Raw genomic sequence first — 10,241 nt, 5'->3', positions numbered from 1 at the left:
GCTCAGTGAAACCATCCTGAATAATTTGGCTCCATGTTCCTCAAAACAATAATTCCTCACAAAGATTTTTTTACCTTCCTGCAAAACCACACAAATCTATTCTTCATAATTCTCTTCTACAAACTACCACTGCCGTCTTGTCCAAATCTCCTGCTTCCTTGCACATATTTTTATATAATGATATATATTTAAAATATAGTTATAAAAGACAAATATAAAAAATTTTCGAACTACACATTAAATAGAGACAACCTAGCATGTAACAACTGGTATCATGCTCTTACTAAATTCTATTTTAATTTTAACTTGGCCAAAGATATTTTTACATTTTAATCAGATTAACTTTCAGGTATTGAATCACTTTGTGTGTCATCTCTCTCTGTCTCATTAATGGATCAAATATATGTAAATCATGTTCTTTATTATTGCATCATTCATCATTTTAAATTGAAATTTCCAGCTGGTTGATTAACAGATATACGGAAAAACAGTTTTTTTTTTTTTAAAGGCTATTCCTTATAGACGATCCTACTTTCCTTTTCTGGACTTTTTAAAGTTCATTCCGATTTTGGATTACGAACTTGACAGTTTTCTCAACACTTTTATCGGTTGCTTCCTAAAATACTTTTAAAACATGTCCCTACTGAACTTTAAAAAGGAAAACCAGGGAGACCCCATGATAGGAGTGAAAAAAATACAGCAAAAAACACACTACAGTTTTTAAACAAAAGGAAGATTAAAACCATGTGGCTAAAGGGCAATTATTTCTTTTCGCTTTTTTGCTCAAAGAGAGAAACGTTTGAACTAAATGGAAGATATTTTCGTTTACTGTGGACTTAACAAATGCACTACCCACAAGTCTGTCACAGCACAGATGAAGAAGTTAGTTCAAAGTGATGAGGAAAAAGCATCATTAAGATTTTATAATTCTGCTACCAAACTAACATCCCAAACACCTGGTGAACTTGCATGTTTAAGGAAAGATAGAAAGAACTTCTAAAAAGGAAACAAAAAATTCTGATTGCCTGCAGGTGTAGCAACCACACTATGAAAAATGTGTGATTTTAAAAGCACACAGACTTCTTAGAGATTAGGTCATCATTTCTCAAATCATTTGAATACTCTAGAAGCTCAAAGAGTTGAGAAAAAAGATTTCTTCTTTGAATTATTCATACTGATTTTTTTTAGCTCTACCTTGAGAATAATATGATTTTTGAGCTTGAGGATTAAATCACAAAGTAGACAATGATTTTGCTCTTCTTTATGAATTCTGGATAAGAATTTTCTTTTTCAAATTGGGGGGAATACCTACATGCATAATACGTATTTACATATAAACCATATAGATGAATGTACAAACGATAATGTTTATTTTACTAATGAGGAAAATCCTTTTTTTTCTACTCACATCTAGATATTTCCACAATCCTGAGCACACTGGCATTAATATCTTCTGAAGGTTATCCATATTAATGAAACTTTTCACATTTATATTTTCTACATGTGCATTTTGAAATATACATGGATTTGAACTTCAGGTAGCTGGAGTTCCTCCTAACAACTTATTTTCTCACCAAATCATTATTTTAAAAACAAGAAAGACCTCTTTTCTCTATAAATATTGACTTCTTGTTTGAATGTCAAATATAGTGAACAGTCAAGACCTTTCTAGTCAAATGCCTACAAAACTTTACTCTGGTTTCAAATTCATTTTAAGTATCTGGTTCCATTTATTAGATATCTACCACCTTTACATGTTTGAAAAAAGAGGGTATCTTTTTTTCCTCAGACAGAAAAAGCACTTAAAAAATCATTACTAAACAGTTTGAAAAAACTTATTTGAAGAATCTAACAAGAGATGTAAAAGGCAGATATAACTAACTTGTCTTCAAATTTTTCTCTATAGAGATCATTTTTAAGTTGGAGTTATCATCCCCCTGAATGAATACATTTAGTTATGTCAATAAACAGTACAATAAATGGTTATGTTGTATAGCTTACAGTTGGCAACTCTGCCTCTCACTCTCAAAAGAGAGAGCTGTAATATAGAACACTGGACTTTTCAGAGAAAGGGTGTTCTCATACAACACTGCATTCTGACTCTGCTTTGTGACTTGGTATAATGAAGCAGTGAAATTAAACATTTGAACTTGGAGCGCGCGCCCGCACACACACTAGAGTTAGAAAGATTTACCTGTACTAACTAAGGAAGCCCTCATATCAGCATGGATCTGGTCATTGTGGTCCCAGGAATAACCACCAACATTTAAAAAATAGATAGAACTATTTTTGTTTATTATTAAAAGAACTGAACAGCCAATAACTCACCATCGATAGGTAGCTTTTTTTCAGGATATGTTATATTTGGAAGATGATTAAGATAAAGTTATTATTTTACTCATTAGTTCAAAGATTTAAAAGAGGAAGTATCTTCTTTTTTACTGAGTGCATATAGACAAAAGGTATCTAGAAGTCTATTGGGAAATATGACAGCTGTGAATATTTCTTACACAAACGTTTGATAAAGTATTTTGACAAACATTTGATACCCTAGTCATATTACTTTGAATACTCTGAAAGCACATACATGGTTGTGATAGATTATGCAAAGTATAGTTTGGTTCTAGACCAGTGAGACTTTTGTAAAACTGAGTTCTGACAAGTTATTACAAAAAGTTTTAAAATGACAATTATATTAGTATATTCTAAATAGGCTTGTTGCTGCTCCGATGTTCTATATACAGCTACACATAATAGGAAATAAAACATGGAAAGCATTTTCAAAAGGTCTCTTTTAAATGGTCTAAGCTTAAGTTATAGACATTTCAAGCACCTGAACTGAGACCCAGCGATGTTTACAAGGGCCCCTCCTTGCTGTGAGCTTTGGATTCCAGGTGCGGTCTTCCCAGGAGAATGAAATGGTAAAAACTTGTCTAGCTTTTTTTAGCCTCATAGTAAGCGCTTTCTGCTTACTGTTCTGCCCTGGTCTTTCAAATGCACTGCACTTGGCAAATGCCTAGAGGGATAACTGCAGGCAGAACATTACGCTCACTTCTAATTTCTTTTTCTCAGGGGTCTTGGCCCCTCGAGTCCTCACTTTCTGGATGCCTGGTAGTTTTCTGATGCCTCACCTTAACACCACCCATTTTTAAAACTCTAGGTTTCATCGTTTTTCTCGGTTGGAGAATTAGTTTGAACAAGCTAGTCCAAGTAGCCTGCAGTAATCTACTGGAGGTATGACTTTTAAAGATGTTAAACATATAGATGTTGTATATCAGGGTAGGGCGTTTATATATGGGCTTCCTGGTGAGAGTCTGATTTTTTAGGGCCAATGACAAAGTAAGAGCCGTCAGTCTAATTATTGTGTCAGACTCTGGAAAAGTCATTTTATCCTCGGCTACTCAGGTTCTCTTAAAGGGGACTTTTCTAGGTTTATAACTGCAGACCTTTTAGAAAAGGGCCTCATGGTTGAGGAAGAAATCCACTCTCTACATCCCAAATCTGCAGTCTCTCTTCGTTGCATGGGTTTTGTTCTCTGGGGAGCACGGTCCTTGAGGATTTCGAGCGCCCTTTTGTAGGCACTATTCTTCCTGTAAATTGTAATCCCTTGAAAAGAGAGACGCTTATGCCAATGTTCTGTGACCTAGGGCGTAATTTCATCACCTTGAGTTTATAAAGATACCTTTTTTTTTCCTTTTCTTTTAATACCCAGATTTTTATACTAATAATTTATATCAATTCTTTGGTATCAGCTTCTAAAGTAATCTTTCTGTGAGAGAAATGTACAACCTATTTTACATCAGTTTGCTTCGTTAAGAAAATTCCTAAAATATATTGAAATTAAAGGAGGGGGTTGTACATATTTTAATCTATAAGAGTAATTTTAATTATTTATGAACATGTGTCATGTGTAAGTATATAATACAAATAAAACAGACATATCACATATAAATATATCATGTACATAAATATAAAACATCATAGATGTATATGTATGTATATGTATAATATTCTACATGTGTATGTCTCTATAAATATATGTATGTATGTGTGTATAGAGACACACACATATAGAATATTATAGCGTACAGGACAGTGGGCATCCTATCCACACTGTATATTCACTCCTAAGTGAATTTCCTTCAACTTTTCCTATAAACCTATTAGAATTCTGCTGCACAGAAGCTACATCAGCCCATAAATACACCCTAGAAAAGCCAGCCCATTTTTAAATATGGTTTTCCAGATCTATGTATATAAAGCTGATATGTTAGAGAATGTGTTTATGGTGTTAAGTATTTGTAAGATTTTAAAAAATATAGATAAGCAAATGTTTGAAGTTTTTTGCTTGACAATGCTTTCCATGATTTATTAAAATTGTATTCAAGACATACTCATGGAATCATATGTTTTAATAGAGTTTTAAATGTATAATGACTATGATCATTGAGCAAAATCATAGTCTTCTATCTGTTGCTCATGCCTGATTTGCAAGCCAGATGAAAATTAAGTCCTGTCAGAGGAAGACGATAACATTTCAGAGGCTGTACATTTTTCATACTTAATGTCCATCCATCATTCAAATACAAAATGTACAATATGCTATAAAATAGAGAAAATAATGGCAGAACAAAAAATTACTTATTAAAAATCCCACAAGTATAAAAATATTGAAGTATTGGGTATGGACTTTTTAAAAAATATGATTAAAAACTTTTTTAAAAGGTAAAAAAGAATATTGCTAGTATACTTCATGAAAATAATAACTATAAATCATCAAAGTGACAAATACAATAAATGAAATTAAGAATTCTATACAATATACAATGGAAGAGAAATGTAATAAACTAGAAGATAAGTCTGGAGAAATTCTACAAATTTAAGCATGATGAAAATAAAAAAGTCTGAAAAACACAGAAAAGTGCATTATAGATATTTGGGCTGTAATAAAAGGTCTAACCTGTAATTGGAATCCTACAAAAAGGGGAAAAAAGACAATGGAGTGGAAAGAATATTTAAAGAGATAATGTCTGAGAATTCCTAAAACTGATGAAAGATACCAGTCCACACATTCAAGAAACTCGATGAACCTCAAGAAGAATAAACATAAAGAAAACCACGTGAAAGCACAGCCCTGGGAAACTGCTGAAATTTAAGACCAAAAGATAAACTTAATAGCAGACAGAGATAAAAGGCATGTTACCTACAAAGGGCAATAACAGAACGGATAGTAAATTTTTCAAAGATCTGGTGTAAGTGGAACACAACCCTACGAGATGACTGAGAGTATAGAACACAACATCAGCGTTTTCCCAAACAAAGGATGCAGTCGCTGAAAGCTGGGTTCTTTACCCATCAATCCTTTTCACTCTTTGGTTGAATTGTTAACTTCCTTGGCATTTCAGAATTTTCGGCCTGCTGGCAAAGCAGGCTTGAGGAGGAAGAGAAATTCCTCAAGCAACTACTCATGGAAGGTCACTCTTGAAAGCCCTCTGGTGGACAATGCTGGCTACAGGGGATTTCAAATACATGTAGACTATTTCAAATGATGAAAATAGCATGAAATGAGGGATGAGATAAATGATGGTAGAATGTTGTAATGCCCTTACGTTGTCCAGGATATGATAATTTAAGGTAGTCTATAATAAGTTTAGAATACAGTAAACATTAAATAATACATTAAAATAATGAGAACTTAAGAAAATGACAATAAAAGAAATATAACCAGTAAACTGGTAATAGAAGGCAGAAATCGAATAATAAGAAATAATTAATCAAAAAGAAGGCACGAAAGAAGAAGAAAAAAGCAACAGCCGATATAATTGTAATTGGTAGATTTGTAAATGGAAATTGTAGATGGTAGATGTAAACCCAGCTATATTGTCATGTTAACGTAACTAGGCTTACATTAATGTTACCATTAAAAGGCACAAAAATACCACCAAAAAACCCCCAAGAAATCCAACTCTACACTGCTTATAGGAAGCCCAGGGTAAATATAAGAATTCAGAATGTAAAAGTAAAATATGACTAACAGTTTTACCACACAAAGACTAATCAAAAGAGCAGACTAGTCATATACACAGAGAATACTTTAGAGCAAAAAAAAAAAAAATTAGAAATGAAAGTGGTATTTTATAATATCAAAACCAACATAAATTATCCACCTTGACATTTTCTCAGTAGAAAATTACTTGACACCTTTGAAATAAAATCTTTCCAATGAAATTAGAAATATTCTATTAGCTTTCAACAATAAATAGGGTAATAGTGATTTTCTGAACAAAAATGTTTGTTCAGAGCAGTAAAAATATTCTTATTGACACATAAATGAATAAAAGAGATATATTACTACTTATTGGAAGTTATGAACTACCTATGTATAGTTCATTATTTTAACAAGATTGTTAAGGCAGTGGATGTGGATATGGGGGAGAAAAAAATGAGAGAGACGCGACTCATTATTTCAACCTATTATATAGCATTATAATTCAATTTCTGGTCATCTTTATCCCGCCGTTTGCCTTTTCTGTCACAGATGCTTCATAAATGCTTACACTAAAGATTTTTCTAGACATTCTTCTTTCTGTGGCAACATGCAGGTTAATGAATTGCTGAAGAAAAGTGTGTGAAAACAGTCTGTGACTCTGAATTTGTGATATTCCAACTTGACTGAATCTTCAGATTATTTACCAGTCTCTAAGATTATTTACCAGTCTCCTCTTTTGCCACAACTGGTATTTAAAATAGTCACCACTCACCTCATAACTACGGTGCTAACTCTGCCACTGTTTGAGAAGTGGCTTCCTAAATCACGAAGGATATCGAATCCAGACTCTTTACTGACTTCCTGTCACACAGCTTGTATGTAAGCGTCTTCCCTGTGTAATAAGCATTTCTCCAGCCCCCAGTCAATCCCTGTAATGGTACTCTAGATCTCATTAAACTTTTTCTTCGTAATGACTTCGCTCAATTTTTTATCTCATCTGACAATTATAATCAACCTCATCTTTCTGTGCATTTCATTTCATCGGCATTTAAATAAATTCAAGAATTTTCCAATCATTTTTAAAAAATTGAGGAACAACCTTCCTCAACACCCACTAGCGAATCTCCAATCTCCTTTCGTTCACAGTTAGGTTTGTTTAAAGAGCTGCACATAAACCCTTTCTTCACTTCGCTCCCCATTCATTCTGCAATGCATTAAAATCTGGCATTTGTTAAGCATCTCTCAACAAGATGAAGATCTGCATGCCTACAGCTTAATCGCATGTGTGTGAGACAGACAGACAGACAGACAGACAGAGATTATTTTACTTAGTATCTCACCAGCATTTTATATTATTGCTGATAATTTCCTCTTTGGAGTACTGTCTTTGTTCCCTTAGTTTCCATAACCAGGTTCTTCTGGAAATCTACCTTCCTCTCTGGTTCCTTCATCTTTGTCTTCCTATAAGCTTTTCTCTTTATATCTAACCTTTTCCCCTCTAATTATTAAATAGTTCATGTTTTTAGAAAACTATTAAAAATATAATGAAAACTCATGTACTTGCTACCAGGCTTTGTCAACCCTCAATGTTTCCTCCCCCGCCCCCCGGCGCCCCGCAAAAATCAAAGAATTAAAACAATACACGTATAGTTGAACGATTTTATATATCCTGATTCAATCTCATTTGTTTAACTTCCTTCCTATTCTTCAAAAACATGTTTTTAAATTATTTTTCATTTTTGAATTTTATCATTTTTAAAGATTCCATGTGTGCTTAAAAATAACGTATATTCCTGTTTGTGGATATAGTGATCTCCATATACCATCGGATCAACCTTATACTGTGTTGCGTTCTAACTTCTGTATTCATATCAATTATATTCTGCTCAATACATTACTTCTTGAAAGAATTAAGATCTCCCGGATAGTATGAGTTTATAAATTTCTCCTAACATTTTTTTTTTTCAATTTTGTTTAATGTAACAAGTAGCTCTGTTTTATCATTTAGAAGTTAAAAGTTTTCCATCCAATGTCTGGTATCCTTAAAATAAATGATAAGGTTATTAATTGTTTATTCCTAGGTTACTTTCTCTAGCTTCATCTCATGCCTCTTTTGACTCATAATGTATGTACCAACATCTAAGACTAATATCAGTTTCTCATACTTATGTACTTACTTTTAAAAATGATTTCCTTTTAGTGCAAATTAGAACACATCTCCTCATTGCTTTATACATATTATCTGGTTAATATTTAAGTGTGTTTTGTATCTCTACTAAGTAATCCATTTTTCTTCTCAGTCTCACTGGAGTAGATTTACTGTTGCTGTCTTTTAGAACTGCCTGAACTTTGAATAAAAAAGCACTTAGAATTATTTCTCCTAAAGGTCGCTGTCTCATTTAACCTTTAAATTCCTATACTTAGCACTTGGCCATATAGATGGAGCTTCATAGATAGTGGAGAGATGAACTGACATAGAGCCATACATACATATGTGTCTGTGTGTGTCTCTGTGTGATCCTGTGTTTATATCTGTATGTATTGATTGCAAAGACATAGAGGTATGGAATGTGAATTTATTCACAGTTCCTCATGATTCCAAGCTAAAACACTGACATTAAGGAGTTAACTCCTTTAAAATTTTTATCGACATCATAATGGAGAGATTTGTACTGGATTTAGAATCAAAAGAACTGATTATATATAAAGGCCATTTCTGACACCAAGTCCTAATTATAAATGTAATTGTTTTATGCTAAAATACAATCTATACAAGAAGGCTCTTGCTGAAATTTTACTAATTCCCATAAACTCAGATCAACTTGCCCTCATACGTCGAGCCTTTTCTGAGCCACCAAGTAGATGTGGTCACTGCTTCTTTTGCCTTTCTCTTGGGGCGCTCCCCTAAGTCTCTCTTGTTTCATGCATACCATCATGTTATTTAGCCACTTGATTATTAATTCCTAGTGTATTAGTTCCTAAAGCATAAACATTTGTGACTTACTCATCTTTCATTTCCTACAGTAGTTAAATTGCTTGTACATTATAGATGCACCATTATGAAATTAAATTTGAATTTTGTTTTGATAGTATACTAAAGAGTAACAAGTCTTAATTTCATAAAAAAATAGTAGAGACATATGACTTCTCCTTGTCATGTCCATTTCACTTTAAGAATTATGATTGTACAATAAAATATAACTGAATTTATTATTAAAAACAAATCAATGCAGACTATGGTGGTATAAACATCTAACTTTCAAACTAAAATGACTCCAAAAGCCACTAGTAAGCAACGCTATTTTATTTTATGGCACACAGCATTGCATTGCATAAAATTTCAAAAGATTCTACATGTTTACCTGACAGTTGGGTTATGACCACTAAGGGACCAGTAATTTCAAATTCATACTACATACTAAATAGTTCAACTTTTATACTGCACTGAGGTAAGGTTTGGTACATAATAATTATCTTTTTTTTTTTGTTTCATTTTCAAGAAGAAACGTACTTCAAAAACAAAATATATTCTATGCAGTTGGAAATAAATTTTCCCCATGTTACTTTTGCTCGTGTGTTTTATAACGAATATGAGCAGAATCGTCACCAGTTGCATAAACGTATTCTGAGGCCTTGATTTACTTCCCATTTGCCTATTGACTTGCTATATAGCATCAAAGTGTTTTAGCTCCTCTTAGAAAACATACTGTCATTACAAAGTAATGATAGCATTTTCCCTTTTAAAAATAAAATAACAAGAGAATAAATTTGAAGTTTCTTTTTTAATAGTGAATTGTTAGAGAACTATGAATCCGGAGTCACATTTAGACACAATTATGTGGTGGTAAAGTTAATTTAAGGAAAAGTATCTATTATTTATCATTTTCCTACCTCTAGTCTGTCCCCAGTCTCTCTCTCATTTCATACTATTCTCAGACACTTTATTCTCAGCTAAGTTAAGAATGGATAATGATGGTTTAAATATTATCCCCCGGGAGGAAAAAAATATTTTCACAAGGATCAATATTTTTTAATTAAATAAATGGTTAGTTTCTATTTGCTAAATTAAGTGAAACATATGTGTGTTGAAGTCTATTAACTAGTGCCTTTGAAGTTCAACGTTCAACGTTGAACTTTGCTCAGAAATGATGATGGGTGAGGCTAGACCTTCCAAAAATAGTAGCAAGCAAAGACGACTAGGTTCTGCCCTTACGGTGTGTACAAGCTGGGATGAGAGCAGGGCAAGTAAATT

The sequence above is a fragment of the Pteropus medius genome, unplaced genomic scaffold (genome assembly GCF_902729225.1).
Source record: "Pteropus medius unplaced genomic scaffold, Ma_sr-lr_union100, whole genome shotgun sequence".
Classification (NCBI taxonomy): Eukaryota; Metazoa; Chordata; class Mammalia; order Chiroptera; family Pteropodidae; genus Pteropus; species Pteropus medius.
The sequence above is the reverse complement of the archived record's forward strand: the minus strand, read 5'-3'. Positions refer to the sequence as shown.